The sequence below is a fragment of the Chenopodium quinoa genome, unplaced genomic scaffold (assembly GCF_001683475.1).
Source record: "Chenopodium quinoa cultivar QQ74 unplaced genomic scaffold, ASM168347v1, whole genome shotgun sequence".
Lineage (NCBI taxonomy): Eukaryota > Viridiplantae > Streptophyta > Magnoliopsida > Caryophyllales > Amaranthaceae > Chenopodium > Chenopodium quinoa.
Window position 1 is genome coordinate 8,370,161 of NW_018742345.1, and position 15,300 is coordinate 8,385,460.

Here is a 15,300-nt window from a genome sequence, read left to right on the forward strand (position 1 = left end):
TTTTTTATGGATCAAAAGTTATGGCCGTTGGAGTGCAAGTGTGTCGGTTTTGGGCTTGGTGTAGTGTTTTGATCATAACTTCTTCGTTTTGGCTCGGAATTGGGCTTATAATATACCGTTGGAAAGATCTTTGAAAGTTTTATACATCTATATAGGCCTTGCACGGGAATGTTATGATTTGTTTATCTGTTTGGCTCGGTTTTCAATAATGTAGATTCCATTGGATACAATCATTGCATTTGACGCATTTGGGTCCGTTATTAATCAAGTTTAAACATGTATGAACACGTTTTAGGCCTAATTAGTAATCAAACAAGGGTCTAAGATATAACTTGGTCTCAAATATGGGTTTTCACTTACTTCATAATGCTTTTCATAGTCCATAAACAGTTCAACTTTGATCCAACATGAAGAACGGGTTTTTGTAACATCATCACACTTCCTTTTCGGGACAAGAGGCCAAAAGTAGGTGTCTACAACAGGCATAAGACAACTCCTCCCAACTCTGGTTACCTACTTGCCCTAAATCATTGAGGCAAATCAGTAACCCGATAGCAAAATGTTCTCCCCGATCACTCAAGATAGTGACGGAAAGAACGTGAGCAATGTATATCCAATCCAGCTGCTCAGGTGTACATTGCCGATCAAGCTCGTCAGCCGACAACTCATCGGCAAGAACCGAGTATGGACAAAATTGAGCGTATACGTGAAGAGCTGCCGCGAGACGGTCCCCTACAAGGTCACGCAGTCTCTCGTCTGACCCCTTACCGATATCTACGGCTACGGGTTCGCCTTCATAAGGAAAACCCGTAATCATAGAGAAATCGAAAGGTGTAACCGTCATCTCTCCCCATGAAAGTGGAAAGTGTTGGTGGAATCCCACCAAAACTCCAGCAATCCATGGAGGAAAGCTGACGACGCAAGCTGTCTCGATAAATCCTGAAGAGCCGCCAGCTGGGGGCTGATCCCCGAAAGCTCCACAATCTCCTTTTCCACCTCGGAAAAACTCGCAAAATAGGCTTGCAGGTCACCAGAGCCATATAGACGCATGCTAGGCTCACTCTAAGGAAAAGTAAAAAGAATAAAAAAAACGGTTACGGTTTGAAAAGGAGAAAAAAAAAAGAAAAAAAGAAAAACAAAGGCGCAAAGAACTCACGATGCCGCGCCACCCTCTACTCGAGACATGATGGTCTGGGTTGCACTTAAGGACCCTAGGGTCCCAGTTAGGAGGATCCCTTCCAAACCACATCCTTCTGGCGACGTCGATCAGCTATGACGCGTCGCCCCCGAACCTCCTCACGAGGACGGGTCACCCTCTTTCGAGGGCGGACCACCTCGTCAGGACCCTCTAGAATCTCCTCAGCATCGACGAATGGAGGTGAGTCCATGCTATGATTGGATAAGGTTTTCTTTATAAAACTAAGCAAATATACGTGTTCTAGACCCATTTCGACAGCATAACGGCTGCCGATAGGGCAAAACACAAAAATCGAATGTCACCCATACTTGGGGGCTTACCTGCAGTTAAACTCAGTAAATGGGGGCTTCCAGCACCCACATAAGCCATCCTTTACTAGTTTCAACTAAGCATTCAAGGGATTGTATTTTGAAATCTCAAAGAATCAACTACTCCTAGACGAATAATAGTAATACAAACATGATTATCGTCTACCAAACAATTTTTAGGTCTAAACATGGCAAAAAAACAAGCTAAGAGTACGCTTCGCGCCATTTTTCAAAAATTCAAAATTTGCAAAATGTGAATTATGAAAGTAATACTAGTTTCACTACTATAATTTACTTCATAATCAGCAAGTGTAACCAAAATGAGCAAAAAAAAGCAATATATTCAAGCAAAATTCGAAGAAAAAGAGCAATAACGAACTTAAACAAAGAAATGCTCATACAAGGTTCAATACTTAACCCTTTTTCATGAAATTTGTTTCAAAACACTCCTTAAACATGGAATAACAACATGGAACAAAAAATTTCAAGAATGATAGATTGAATAAAAAAATCCCCAAATTCAAAATTTGGGGTTTAACGATTTGAAAATTGCCCAAATTCAACTAAAAACACGAAATTTAGTAAAAAAAACTTACATTGGATTATGCCAAAAATTAATAAGGGACGAGATCTCCTTCCTTTGGCTTCAAAAATCACAAAAAACCGAGCTTTCTAGAGAGAGAAAGGGTTTAAAATGGTGAAGGAAGAAGAGAGAGAACACGAACTGAAAATCGCGCTCACCGATTTCTTTTTCCTGATTTAAATGTCGCGAGCAACTAAATCAGTTGCGCGTGATAGACCGTAAGGAGGGTGTTCCCATCCTAGGGGATCCTTATCCTTAGATGCCCATGGCCCCTTAAAGCCTAGGACTTTACACTTGTTAGGGTGTATTAGGATTTGAATTCCTGACTATTTGGGAGACCTTTGAATTAGAGATGATTCTCATTGTAGGGAATATTTCAAGCATTATCCCAAACTTGAACCCCACTATGATCATACATTAAAGTACGGTGGCGTCCAAAGGGAAGGAAGATAGAGCAAAAGAGTCGCCAACAAGTTGTAGGAACTTGTAAACCGTTCATAGGGTGAAGGTTACACCCCTTAACGATCCAAGAGATCGTTAACTCCAATAGGTCTGGAACCATGACTGGTAGTTCGGGGATGAAGGTACAAATCCAACCTAAAAGAGATTGAACCTGCCCTAATAATAGGCCTCTACTTTATTCTGATCGTATTCATGTGCGCTTTCTGACTTACATACAATCAATAGGATTAACCCTTAACCTGTTTATCTATGTTTGTTGAATATTAATGCACAAACAAAACTATTATTGGCTATCACTTGAATTATAATCAAATTAACCCTAAACAAGATTATTAATTATCTTTTTAAGCGTGATTACAAGTACCAATTCCCTTTAAACGTGCATAAAAGGTGTGATTAAGATATAAAAATAAATATCAAGCAACATAATAATAATCATGACAATAATCATCATTATAATAATTATAATCACCATAATCATGTTAAAACATAATAATAGAAAGATCCTAGGCATGATAGTAACAAGATTAATAACAAACCCTAGCATGTCACCAAGCAATAAAGATCAAAGCTTTAGCCCTAACATGATACTAACATGATACTGGGAAAGACAATAAAAGGCATCATAGAAATCATAATTGACATTATATTCTTTACCCAATAAATGATACTAGGAAGCAATAAAACATCCTAACATGATACTAGGAATCAAAATAACAACCTAAGCATGATTTCTATATCATAATATCAATGCAAACAATTAAAGCACTTACTTGGATGCCTCATACCTCTTTCTAATAACAAAATACACACGTTAGTAACTTCAAGGAAAATAATAATTAAAATAATTAAATTAAATAATAATTGAAAGAGAGATTTGGGACCAAACCCTAATAAATTAAAACCTTTCACGTCTAGGGCGAAGGCAACTTCGAATAATACTAGGTGTATCTTAATCTTGTGAATGCGGAATTTTGTATGCAAAAGGGTTGGTTTAGAAAGAGAGAGAGAGTAATCAAGAATTTCTTGATGAGAGTTGGTGATTGAAAAAGGGGAGATATTACCTCTATTTATAGAGAAAAAAGAGGGTCGAAGAATAAGAAGAGAATCCGAATTCGAATCGAAATAAAACTCGATGGATAGCAATTTTTGCGGATTTTGTTTTTATCATATCTATTGATATAGAACTCTAAATAAGTCATATAATATTTCACTGAAAATATCTTGAATTCTAATTTTCAACCCAATTAGAATCAGATTAAAATCTTTTGTAGATAAAAAGATATGGCCGAAATAGTGGGATAGTGTCAGTTTTGGATAGAGTTTTATATCTTATTCATATCTTTTTCGTTATAGCTCGGATTTAATATTATAATATATCATTGGAAAGATAATTTCAAAATCTATCCAACCATATAAAATTTGGATAAATATTATGAGGCACGAAAATAATATCTGACTGTCTTTAAACATCTTTAAATTCGAATAGAATTAGGATTTAAGAAAAAGGAAAGTTTTTATTTAACTCAAATTCTTTAATCTTATCTTTTCAAAACGGATAATAAAGATCTTTTAAAAACTTATGGAAGGTTCAAATTAATCCTAATTAGTTTAGGAATAGGATTATACCTTTGGACCCTCCACATGATCATTGGGTCGTAGGTAAAATCCGGTTTGGGCCCAGTTTAGTATTTTGCCCATAACTTCCTCATTATTCATCGGAATTGGGCTTATAATATATCGTTGGAAAGGTCTTTTCAAACCCCATCCAAATACACCATTATTTGAACCATATAATGGACCAAACTATAGTCATGTAATCACATAAGTATGCCACAAGTTATAATCCACATATTGCCATTCTAAGGTCGAAAAGGCTTGGGTGTCCAAGGTACCATATCTTAAGAAACGACGCATAAATCAATCATTCAATGAGTTGACTCATGACATCGCTCTCCCGACGTTTTGTTGGTGATATGTGTGGGATGATTGTTATTGATCTTTGGATAGAAGCCTGGTGTTGGCAACCCCTAGTCAATGAGCCAATCCCCATGGTTTAAGTGTGCTATACTTATGCATGATGCAATGTTGCTTGATTGACTTTTAGTTTTGTGAAAAAGGAAGATATTATGCATTCAAGTCTCGCTCTCTAACTAGAGATTATCCAAGTTAGCTCTCGTTATAACCCATAGGTAACCTGGTGTTGGATACCTTGGACCATAACTACGAACTAATCATGTAACCTCTATGTCCCCAGTTGAGTCGCCACAGTAAGGAGGGTTTCCCATCGTAGGGGGTCCTTCTCCTTAGATGCCCATGGCCCCTTAAAGCCTAGGACTTTACAATTGTTAGGGTGTATTAGGATTTGAATTCCTGACTGTTTGGGAGACCTTTGAATTAGAGATAATTCTATCATATACGCTTTTTTGTAAGAAACAAGTAGGAGTCGCCAATGAGTTTTAGGTAAAACCCATAAACCTCATTCATGCCTTTCTTCCAAGTAGAGTTCAAAGGATATTTAGCATGAATCATAAGTTTACCCGTGCCCAAATTGGTGTAGAAAACCAGAAATGAGTTTGGGAGCGAGGGTACTAAGATAACGTTCCCTTTATAGGGGAATCGCGATCCTAGCCCTAGTGCGGCCTCTACTAGCTCTTCCTTTGCACAATTTCATTGGCAAACAATATATGCAACGTGATACCTAAAAACTATGTTGATTGATTTTATTTACACACATTAATTCACATAGGAATTACATCGTAAGGTCGTTATTCTTATTTAATCAAATTCGTGAAAAGAACAATAAAATAAACAATATTCGCCTTGACGTAGGTAATCAACCAACAATTATTTTATTCAATTCTAATCTTGATTAACGAAAGAATACTATGTGAAATCAATTAATTTATTATTTTAAGGCGATCAAACAACACTAATTAATTAATTAAAGTTCTTTTAAACAATAAAAATAATGGTGATTTAACTAAGTGCTCGGGAATTTACCACTTCTCTTTGCTAGATCTCCTTTTAGAACACTTATGGACTCCTTCTTGTTGGGGAACCTCCACCGTAGTAACAAAATATCGAAAAAGGGTGAGTGTTAAGGATAAGAGGGTTTGGATGCACAAGATCACAAGTATTCTGCCAGCGTTTAGGTTAATTTTCTATGTGTTGAAGCCTCGGATTAGGGTCTTATTTATAGGGAATTATTAGGTGTAGGGTTTAGAGCATTCTGCCGCAGCAGGTGTCGCGCGCAACTGAGTAGGTTGCGCGCGGCTGTCGAGCGCAACTATTTTTCTTGCGCATAGCTCTATGGTAAGATTCGATTTCACAATATTTTAAAATTCTGAATCTTTCACAAGCGCATCTCTGAAAGTTGTGCAGCTTGCCGCGAGCAACTTAATAAGTTGCGCGCGACTGCTGAGCGCGACTTTGTGAGATGCGCGCGATATTTTCCGCGACAACTTTTATTTTAACCTAGGTGCTCCTAAATCCGTCTTTATTGGGTTTTAAGCATGGGCTTAAGCCAATTATGATCGGGTTTAGTTAATTTGGACCTTGTGTTGGCCGTTGTTCTTTTATATGGGCTAGTCTTTTGTGTTTTGGTGCTGAACCAGTTATCCATAAGCATTCTTTACTTTGATCCAACACCAAGATGGTTTTATTTATCTTCATTGCACTTCGTTTCGGGACAGGAGGCTAAAATTAGATGTCTACAGTTAGCCCCCACTTTGATCAAGTCTAGAATAGACGATGATCAAAGTAGTCAAGGAAAAATCCGAGACTCATTCGGCGAAGTTCTCCAAGTTTAGAGAATCTTTCAGTCAGGTTTAAGGATGTCGAAACAGTCCTTAGTTCGCTAAGTGTTTGAAACAAATAGCTATTAAGGCTAGAAAAATTTTCCCCTAGTCTTAATGCGCTAAAGAATCTAGATTGATCCTTTGCAATCGTGGAACGCTTTTACAGGTAAAGGTGTTCTGGGTGATGTCAAGTCATGAAAAGAGATCGGTTTTAAAAGAATAAAAGGGGACGATTTCCTCCCAATCATTTCATTGTTGGTCTAAAGTCCCTCGATATGTCATTCAAACTTTAGCCTGACTTTTACAAAGTAAAAAGAATGAAAAGGGATTTTCGATATGCGAATCGAAAGGGGTCCGGTATTCGAGCCAGGTCCGGTATTCGAGCCGGATGTCCACAAGATAGAAATACATGTCTCAGGATTGGAGGCATATATCCAAATTCAGTGAGAGAGAAGAAAGTCAGCAACTCTCTCAGCAGTTTTTTCCACAAGATGAGTACACTTGTCTCAAGACTAGGGGCACGTGACTACATGGGTGCGACATCGTTCCGTCGCTCTTTATACAGGGGGTGGACGAACACCCTAACTGTCCGATAAGTTAGTAAGCTCACTAACTACCGTATTTGCTTCCCTTCAAGAAGTGCCTGTTCCTTAAGATTCGGCGCGCCTGTCGACTTGTGAGCTAACGCCTACAATAAATAGTCTACCTTTTAGTTCTGAGAGGTAGATCTCGCAAAGCGTGGGCTGTGGTGAAATTTTACACAACACCTACGCCGTACAATTTTACGCTGTACGCTACGCCATTTGCATTTTTACGCTGCATGAAAACGTCTTCCTTTTGATTCGTACGTGAAAAAGAAGAAAACCCGGACACTTATATCGTCAGTACAGTAAAATGAGAAACCTGTCTATGGTTGCTTTTACGTAAAGCACCACCACGGAACGTCTTAAGCCATGCTTACGAAAAACGTTCAAAACGTATGCTTGGGGAAGGCACAAAGCACGGTGTACATGCAAAGATGATGCAAAAATCTATCAAAGAAGAAAATAAACTACAAATGCAAAGCAATTTAAATAGGACTTTGATAATTCGCGCGCTATTACGTCTAATAACGAGCGAAAACCGTTGAAAAATGATCAAACAGATCAAAATTCGGATACTGCTCATTTTAATGACCAGTATCCGCGCGCAAATCAGTATGTCGCGCTGGCCAGGCGCGCGCATATTTCTGAGATGCGCTCGTGTGTCATGCACAACTTCTGAAGTTGCGCGCGACATTCAGTTCAGCAAAAAGAAAATCGCAGAAGCGATTTTTCATTTCGCTTTCTCTCTCTTTCCTTCCTCCATTTTCGCCCCTTTCTCTCTCTATAGAGCTCGGATATTCGTGATTTTTGAAGCTAAAGGAAGCAAATTTTGTTCTTAATTTATTTTTTCCATAATCCAATGTAAGTCTTTTTCCATTTTTACTCTTTTTTTGGCTGAATTCGAACGATTTTCGAATCGTTAAACCCCAATTTTCGAATTTGGGGTTTATTTATTTCGTCCATTATTCTTGAAATTGTTTGTTCCATGTTGTCATGATATGATTAAGGAGTGTTTTGCAACAAATTTCATGAAAAAATGGTTAAGTATTGAACCTTGTATGAGCATTTCTTCGCTGAAGTTCGTTCTTGCCTTTTTTTTTTTGCTTGAATTCTGCTCGAATTTGTTTTTTTCTTGCTCATTTTGGTTATACTTGTTGATTATGAAGTAGAATAAAGTATTGGAACTAACATTACTTTCATAATTCATATTTTGTAAATTTTGAAAATGTAAAATGGCGCGAAGTATATACTTAGTTTGTTTTTGCCACATTCGAACTTCAAGATTGTTTGGTAGACGATAATTGCGTTTTGTTGTTACTATTATTCGCCTGAAAATAATGGATTCCTTGATATTTTGAAATATAATCTCTTGAATACTTAGTTGAAACTGATATAGGATGGCTTTTGTGGGTGTTTGAAAGCCCCCATTTACTGAGTTTCATTGCAGGATCGTAGCCTCCAAGCATCGGTGGCATTCGATTTTGGTGTTTCATCTTATCGGTAGCCGTTATGCTGCCGAAATGGATCTAGAACACATTTATTAGCTTAGTTTAGAAAGTAAACTAATAGAGAAACCTCGTTTATCATAGCATGGACTCGCCTCCATTCGTCGATGCTAAGGAGATTTTAGTAGGTCCTGATGAGGTAGTTCGCCCTTGAAAGAGGGTGACCCGGCCTCGTGAGGAGGTTCGAGAGCGACGTGCCGCTGCTGATCAACGTCGCCAAGAGGATGTGGTCTGGGAGGCTCCTCTCAACTGGGACTCAGACCATCAGGGCTCGGTTCGAGGGTGACGTGGCATCGTGAGTTTCTTACGCCTCTTTTTTTTCACTCTTTTCTTTTAGGAACCGTCTTTTATTATATTGGTTCTTCTTCTATTTTTTTAGGGTGAGTCTAGCATGAGACTGTACGGTTCTGGTGACTTGCTGACCCGTTTTAGGAGCTTACCCGACGTGGTAAGGGACATTGTGGAGCTTTCCAGGATCGGTCGCGCGCTGGCGGCTCTTCGGGACTTGTTGAGTCATTCTACTTTGTCAGCTTTCCTTCGCAGATTGCTGGAGTTTTGGTGGGATTCCACCAACACATTTCACTTTCCGTGGGGAGAGATGACGGTCACCCCATACGACTTCTCTATTATTACGGGTTTCCCTTTTGTAGGCGAGTTTGTAGTTATAGAGACCGTAGCGAGGTCGGACTCGAGACTGAGGGACCTTGTGAGGGATCGTCTAGCGGCGGTCATTCATGTATATCCTCATACTTGTCCATACTCAATTCTTGCCGACGAGTTGTCGGCTGATGAGGTTGTTCGGCAGTGCACACTTGCGCACCTGGCTTAGATAAACATTGCCCACATTCTTTCCATCACTCTCGTGAGTGATCGGGGAGAGAATTTCCCTATCGAGTTACTTACTTGCCTCTCAGACTTGGGGCAGGTAAGTAGCCTGAACTGGGCTGAGGTGTCGTATGCCCGTAAGATTAGAGCTAAGGGCAAGGCGATTCGGGTAGTGGATCTTGCGATAGCTATTGAGGTGCCTCAGATTTCCCTTACATGGCATGGTCGTGTCCTTGAGGTATGTACCTTTAAATTTTCCTTTTAACTCATATATACATTTTTTTTTCTTTCTAAGCCCTTTTTTTTTTTAGGCTTGGGGATACTCGTACCTGCCTTTCATAGCCCTCGGGGTGCTCGGGGCTGCTTTCTTTCCTATCGGCCATCGACTAGCCATGGTTAAGAAGAAGCGAGCTACTTTAGCCGGCGACTTTCGCTAGAGGATTCTTTCTGCGACTCGTGTGTCGGTGAGTATTTTGACAACACATGTATATCTCTTTTCTTTTTTTTTTTTTTTGTTTTGATGATTTTCATGTGATTGTATTAGATCGATCTCCGTCCTTGGAGTTTGATTGTTGGAGTTCCTGAGGATATCCGATTTGGCATGGTTCGTTGCCAGTTCCGGGCTCCCTACTCGTGACTTCCAGTGCTGCAGAGGACGGACGCTTGGTTTTTGGGCGAGCCGTTCTCTGGCAGCATTCGTTAGAGGAGCTTGTGGTCCCTATGGATCCTTCGGTCCGGATGCTACATCTGGATTTGCTGTCGACCGAGGATCGAGCTCAGGCGATCCATGGTTATCCAGCGGATCAGCTGGTGTTGCCAGATGCTTCCTATCCGACTTTTATTGCATCCAGGTTGACTCCTTTCCCAGATTTTGTTCCGGTTAGTATCTCGATTCTCTTTTTTTGTTTATATATATTTTTTTCGAAACTTCGAACCTCTTTTTTTATCGTTTTATTTTTTTTTTTATATTTTTTAGCGGGTCGAGCTAGGTGGTTGGGTGCCTCCTTCAGCGGAGATCACGTATACCGTTGACGTTGGATCGGTAATTCGTGAGATATTTCCAGCAGCGGAGGATGATGAGGGGATACTGTTTGTTCCTGAAACGGTTGAGTCGGTATGTCCTTTTGTATATGTACTTAAAATATTTCTATTTTTGTTTCATATACATTTATCTATTAACTGTCCTTGTTTTTTTTTTTGAACAGGTTCTGTGGGAAACCGTGAACGGCATGGTGAGGACCTTACGTGCTTTCCGAGCTGCTTATCGGAGAGCCCTCGTGACTTTGTCATGCCGTGATCATCGGATGATTGCGGTAAGTTTTATATATATATTTTTTTAACGAAGTTATTACATTGCATGTATTAATCTTCGGTTCGGGATTTTACAGGATGTACAACAGCCGTCTAGCAGTCGCAGAGCACCTTCAGCCCTTTTGTACACATTTTATTATTATTATTTTTTAGGAAACATTGTACATAGATTTCTTGTTTTTTTTGTACATATGACACACATTTTCTTCTTCTTTTTTTTGTATATGTCATATTTTTTTTTCCATTTGTACTTAAAAAAACAAAAAAAATTCCGAGGGAGATAAAGGATTCCCGACTTACCCCCGTTGATAAAATAACAAAAGAAAGAAAGGAAAAGGAAAGAAAGAGAGAAAAAGGAAAAAAGAAAAGAAAAAAAGAAAAAAAGAAAACAAGAAAAAACAAAAATAAAGTAAAAGAAAATAAAATAAAATAAAATAAAATAAAAGGCAATAAAGAACACAAGAGTTAGCAAAAGGCAAGCATATTATTAGTCTTAAGATTTTGTTAAGATTCCGTTATTATGTAAGTTAACATACAGAAATAATCCTAAACCACATGTTGCGACAGAGGAGACGCGCGCATCTGAAAGAGTTGCACGCGGATGTCGCGCGCATGTGATTTAGTTGCGCGCGGATGTCGCGCGCATGTGATTTAGTTGCGCGCGGATGTCGCGCACAACTTCATGAGTTGCGCGCGCCACCTGTTTCTGAACTTTCCTTTGGGCGAAAATTGCCAAAAAAATTTCCCTTCTTGGGTCTATTTAAGCATGGCTTCGTATAGGTTTCTGATCATCTCGCATTCATTCGCTTAGTAATTTTATAAGAACTAAAAGAAATAATCTCTCTAAATTCTTATTTTCTTCTTCTCTCTCTCTCTTTTTTTAATATTGAACAATGGTAAAAACCTTTGAACAACGATTGAAGCAATGGGTCACCTCTCTTTCAAACGAGGACAAACTAGCTTTCAAAATTTATCACCTAGATCCTCTATTGAACTATATGCAATTAGTGATTAATTTTGACTTCCTTCATGCCGCGTTTAACCATTGGGATTCCAACCACCATATTTTCTTATTTAATGGGGATGAAATTATTCCCCTTCCTGGTGAGTTTGAGGCCATGCTAGGCTTCCCTACAAATACTCTCCCCGTGACTTATTCGCCTCCACTATTAGATCCCAAACCTGTATTCAAAGATTTTTTGGCTTGTCATACAATGACATGACTAATATTGGAACTGAGGAAGGCGTGAATTTAATTCAATTTATTGAACATTTCGTCGCCCCTCGTGACAACATGACTAAACAACGCTTTAAAATTCGTGCTTTATGTTATTGTCTTGTTGTCAACTGTTTACTTAGGACATGCAAAGAATATGAAGACTATTCCATGGTGTCTGTAGTTGAGCAAATAGAGGGATGTCATTCACCCGCTCCTTTGGCTTTGGCGGAAACCATTTTATGCTTGAATCGCCTTAGAGGAGATCCTAACAAAAATGGCTTCACGGGGATTCCACTCCTATTACACGTAAGTTTTTTTTTCCGTATTTTGAGCGCATGTTAAGGAGTTACGCTGGCACTGCCAGCCCAATCTCCTATGCTGCGCGCGGATGGCGCGCGTAACTTCTCAAGATGCGCGCGCCACCTGCTCATGTAAAACCGCAAACTGATTTTTTTTACCCTTTTTTTCAGATTAGGCTCATGGAGCGTTTGCGAATAGTCGATCAGCCACAAAACATTGAGGCCAACGGAGTGCAGACATTCCCTGGACGTCAAATCCTTTACAAGCATAAGAATGAAGAGGAGTGGGCATCGTTCTTTTGTCACAAGGTTCCTAACATACACTTCGTGATTCCTTGGTGGAACATAAATAGTATGGTTGGGAGTAGTCACAATTGCCCTTACATTAGGATTTTATGCCTATCTAGCGCTACTTACATCTTTCCTTACAGGGTAATGAAACAATATGGGATGAAACAGATTATACCCCCGCAAGATTGTGACGCACCCAAGGATGTGTCTTTTAGACCCGAGCGAATTTTCCGTTGGATAGAGTTTTTGTCAAGTCTTCCAAGATGGTTAGTACAAAATCCTACTGCGAGCATTGTATTATCTTCTTTTTATAAGGCTTGGATAAATGCGACGGACAAGGGCGAGTTAAACAAAGCCTGTTCTCAATATCAAATTGCCACAACTGGAAATCCACCTAAGCCTCTAATGCATTCGACCACCACTACTCCTCCTAATGGTCAAAACAAAGGAGTGAGAAGAAAATTTGACTTCTCATCTCCTAAGGTGCGTTCGAAGGAATTCAAAAGGAAAGATCCTTCCAAACCTGCACAAAAAGGCGTGATAATCAATGAACCTTCGCAACAAACCCGAAAAAGGACTCTAACAAAAGCTTCGGAAAAAGGAAAAAGGGTTGAAAAGGCTCCCATTCCCAAATTGAAGAACAATGTATGGTCAAGAAGAAGAATGTAGGGGAGATTTCTAAGGTTTCTGAAAATACAGCGATGGAAACTACTCTTCCATTATCCGTGACAATCGAGGATATAGTGAAGCCTTAGAATGTTACACAATTTTATTTATTTATTTATTTATTTTAATAAAGTGTAATCACTACTATGCCTCTTTTTTTTTGCTTTACAATTTAGTTCAACAATGTCCTTTCTATTTATTTATTTTTTTGAACGAAATAAAATGAGCTTTATATTTCGATATTTTGATATGACCGAATCTTATAGATTGCCTATGTATTCGCATCACGAAATCAGGTCATTGCGTGGTTCTTTTTTTCTTTATATATATTTTTTTTTATTTTTTCTTTAACTCCTTAGGTAAAAGTTAAATGAAAATAATTAATCAAACTTTGTTTAATAGAGAGTTAAATCAAAGTTTAATTTTTTTATTTTCCGAGTATATGTTTATGTTTATGAAACGCCCTTCTTTCATTGTAAGTAGAAGTTACAACTTCGTTCAAACAAAAAATTTCGGGTTCACAGTTTGACAGTCAGGTGGCGCGCACAACATCTGAGGTTGCGCGGCATGTCGCGCGCAACTTAATCAATTGCACATGGTATCCGCGCGCAACTATTCAGGTTGCGCGCGACACCTGTACTACGAGTGTTTCAAAAAAAATTATTTTTGTGCTATTTACCCCCCAGTGTGAAGATTTTTTTTTCATGAAGTTCGAAGAAAATCTGAACACTTAGAATGGTTTTTATTCTTGAATTACCCCCCATGTGTTATGTATTTTATCGTGTTGTTCGATAAAATGCATAACACTTAGAATCTTTTAGTTGAATGCTAATTTAAAGTTGGTTGTATGAATGAACGAGTAATCCGGATTTGATATGTAATATTTTTTAAGTCGATCAATGTTTATTAATCTGACGGCTCCTCCTGATAGGATTTCAATCACGCGGTAGGGACCGATCCAATTAGTTTTAAATTTTTCTCTTGGATCAGTAGGTGGACCCCTAACCTCCTTTAGTACAAAGTCACCTTCTTTTATGTTTCTAGGTTTTACCCTTTTATTAAAATGACGCGCAATGCGCCTTTGGTAGACTTGTACATGATGCAAAGCTCTTAATCGTCGTTCATCGAGCAATAAGAGCTCTTCATACCTCGCTCTTACCCATTCAGCTTCCGGCAGCATACTTTCGAGTACGATGCGTAGGGATGGTATTTCCAGTTTGACTTGTTGAACTGCGTCCATTACAAAAACTAAGGAGTATGGAGTTACCCCTATTGATGTTCGTATAGAAGTTCTATAACCCCAAAGTGCAAAGTGTAGTTTATTCAGCCAGTCTTTATAATTTTCTACCATTTTCTTAATCATGATTGTTATATTTTTATTTGTCGATTCTACAGCTCCATTCATTTGAGGTCTGTGTGAGGATGAGTGATGATGTTTTACTTTATAACGAGTTAAGAGGGTCTCAACTTCAGCTTTGAATTGTGATCCCTGATCACTAATTAGTTCGTGTGGAACTCCATATCTACAAAATATGTTTCGTTCGAGAAACTTTGCGACATGTTTAGAAGTGATATTAACGTAAGAAGCAGCCTCAATCAACTTAGTGAAGTAGTCGATGGCTACTAATACGTACTCATGCCCTCCTGATCCTGTTGGAGAGACCTTTCCAAATTATGTCAATTCCCCAAGTTGAAAAGGGCCAAGGGGAAGTGAGATTATATAGTTCAGATGGTGGAAGGTGTTGTAAATTAGCAAACATTTGGAATTCTGGACATTTCTTGACATATTGTATGCAATCATGTTCCATAGTGGACTAATAATACCCTTGTCATGAAAATATTTTTGCGAGCATTTTACCATTCATGTGAGGTCCACAAACACCTTTGTTAGTATTCTCCATAAGGCGTGTGGTTTCGGGTTGGTCTATACACAACAAACTTTGACCATTGGGTCCTTTTTTGCATAATTGACAATTTAATAGACCGTATTGAGCCGCAAGTGTTCGTAAGGCTCGTTAGTCTTTCGATGAAGTATTTTCGTGATATGTGCCATGAGTAATATATTGGATGATATGACCATACCAAGGATTATTTCCTTTGATATCATTTATTTCCTATATTGCGTTGCAATATGATGGTTCTTCTCTTCTATCAACGCATAATGGCATCATATTTAAGTGATCTGGAATGTTGATCATTGAGGCTAATTTTGCTAGCACATCGGCAAATTGATTATCATCCCTAGGGAG